This window comes from Panthera leo, chromosome C2, assembly GCF_018350215.1.
Source record: "Panthera leo isolate Ple1 chromosome C2, P.leo_Ple1_pat1.1, whole genome shotgun sequence".
NCBI classification, from domain to species: Eukaryota; Metazoa; Chordata; class Mammalia; order Carnivora; family Felidae; genus Panthera; species Panthera leo.
Genome location: NC_056687.1, coordinates 95,848,106 through 95,850,889, shown reverse-complemented (window position 1 = coordinate 95,850,889; position 2,784 = coordinate 95,848,106).

Sequence of the window (2,784 nt, the reverse complement as noted above, 5' to 3'; positions counted from 1 at the left end):
TTCATTCCCTCATTCAAGACATGGTACATGCTCTGCTTTTCAGGGTAGCCATGTCCCCCTAAATTGAGGGCAGCCTTCTTCACATCTTTGAGATTCCTCATCTTAATGTTTCAGGAGTTTATATCTTCTCAAAATTCACTGCCCCATTTTTCCAAGACCCTGAAGGGTTCTCATGCAACAGGAGTTCCAGTAACCTGCCATGATACACCAGGTTTCCCATGGCCAATGTACAAACCAGTGTCCATCTAGCTCTCACTATATGATTACATCTTCGTACAACTATCATTCTTGCTGTTTGTAGTCTCTGCCCAGGGCAAGCAAGCAAAGGAAAGCCTTATCCTTTTAGATATATAGACTTCCAACGAGATTGGCTACATTCTTAACTACAGTGCTTCCAAAATTAGAGCTAGAAAGATGACAGCTGTGGACTCATGTTCCCTTAAAGAGTGCCAAGCATCATTAGCATGGAACTTTAAGAAACATATACTTCCCTTGTGTTTTCTGAGAGTGGACAGTTATACTCCAGGGCACAGACAATAGTAATCTTTGTATGCTGAGCCCTCAATTGCAAGAAAAAAAAAAATGAATAGCTTGGAGAGACAGGTCCAGGAGCAGAAGAACCAAGAAAAGGCCCAGAGAGTTCCTTGACACAGACCTGGGGATGGGGAATGGAAGGGAAGGCTTTCGGCTCCAGTCCACTCACTTCCAACCTAAGGCCGTGTGTGAGGGTGAGAAGCCTGTGGAGCCAGACAAACGTGGGTTCAAATCCCAGTTGTCTCTGGCAGTGGGAACCTACCTGTATCTGTGCCTCAGCATTCTCCTTTACCAAATGAAAGTCACAATAGTACCTTCCTCACAGGTTTGTTGTGATGAAAACATGAGACAATGTGTGAGAAGTACGGGCATAGGACTTGATACAGAGTAAGGACTCAATAAATGTTTGCTTATTCTGCTGAAAGAACAGAGATGACTCCTTACAGCTGATGAGGGAGCATAAGGCAAGCTGACAGTCGCAAACACCTCCAGCCACCCCCACCCTCAGGTGGGATATGTGTGATATTCCTCAGGGACTCCTGGCTGCCCCCCCCCCCAAAAAAAAAAACAAAGGAAAGGGGGAAAACAAATGGTTACTGATAAGAGTTGTAGTCCCGCAGGACCTAAGTCTCCATCACCCCTTCATAGTGATGTGGGAAACAAAGGCAGAAGGACATGGCAGATCGAACTAAATTTCCTTATAACCTGCAGCCCATTGACAAATACTTGAGGCTAGCAGAGTAAAATGTTCCTCCAGGAAGTCCCTACTGTCTTAATGCTAATGCTTTGTAGAGGGAAAAACAACCTCAGCTAGACAACAGCTAGGCCTCCAGTATCCTGTGAGTCTTCTTTAGCATATGAAAATCTCACTGGAAACTTCCCCCAGACTTTACCTGCCCCAACCCCAGAGTATATAACCAGTCTCTCCTCATGGCCCCGGGGCAGCTCTTCCTGCCCACAGGTCCTGTCCCTGTGCCTCAATAAAAACATGTTTTTTGCACCAAAGAGGTCTTCAAGAATTCTTTCCTGGTTGTTGGCTCTAGACCCCACAAACCCCACTATCACCCCCAAGAAAAACCTCATCATAGCCTGAGCCACCTGCATTTATGGATAAAGAATTTCCTCTCTAAACTAATCAGCACCATGAGGTCAGCGTCACCCTGTGAAAAACATGCTGGCACATTTCTCCCAAAGGCCAGTGCAGAACCACCCAACTTCTTTGGCATTTTGTAAGGTTCATCTTCCAAAGTTACATTTCATCATCTCCCTCTATTCCTTTGACAATTCAGAATGTGGCTAGCTCATCAATCTCACCAAAGAAAATGAAACGTGTGCAAAATAGAGAACTGTGCCAAAAGGCATGCCTGGAAGGTCATGGACCTGAAGGAGTGCTCTTTGAAGGAAGGCAGCAACACAGGCAGCCTTGTCCTGAGTGAGGAGAGGGAAACTCCAGCCGCAGGTGCCCAGGTGGAAAGGCTGTTGCCATGGTTTCAGACAGGGGTAGAGGCAGCAACACCATTTTTGCACCAATAGATGGAAAAGATAGGAACTCTCTCTGGTTCATCTTATTGCGTCATTGGAAGGGTAACAGTAGATGAACAAAAGAAAAACTAGCACCGGTAAAAGATGACTAACCTTTAAGAACAAAAGGGAAAAGGTACTTTTTTTTTTTTTTTTTCCTGTCGTACCTAAAGCATAAGTCATCAGAAAATTACCTGATGCACTCGCAGTTGCTCATATCTACAGTTGACTTCTCTCCCGGCTTCTCAGGCAGGTCCACTGATTGTCTCAGTTGTCTCCAGCGAGGGATAAGAAGAGGAAGCCACGCCCCCTTAGGAAACCAACCGCAGCTTGTTTTTTGCTTAACGTGTTTCTCGTACCCCATCAGAACAACCTAGATTTGCAGCATCAAGTGTGGACCTCCGCGCTCGCACCTGGTCAGCCTCAGTCCCTGTTACGCCAAGGGTGATTTTGTTTAGTTAAAAATTGGAAATATCTGATTATCAGTTTTTTGTGTGAATTTCTGCAGCACTTTTGACCGGAGATCTAAGAGAGGGACACACCAAATAAATGAAAACGAAACAGTACTTGGGTGAAATGGGGACTGACGTGTTTAAGTGTGTGAGTTGGTGGGAAAGCGGGGATGCATGGGAGGAGGCTGCGTGCGATGCCTCTGCCGAAGAGCAAGTCCCGGGCTGTTTTTCCTCAGCACTTCCAGTACATTTTCAGGCATTTCGTCTTTCTTTTCTA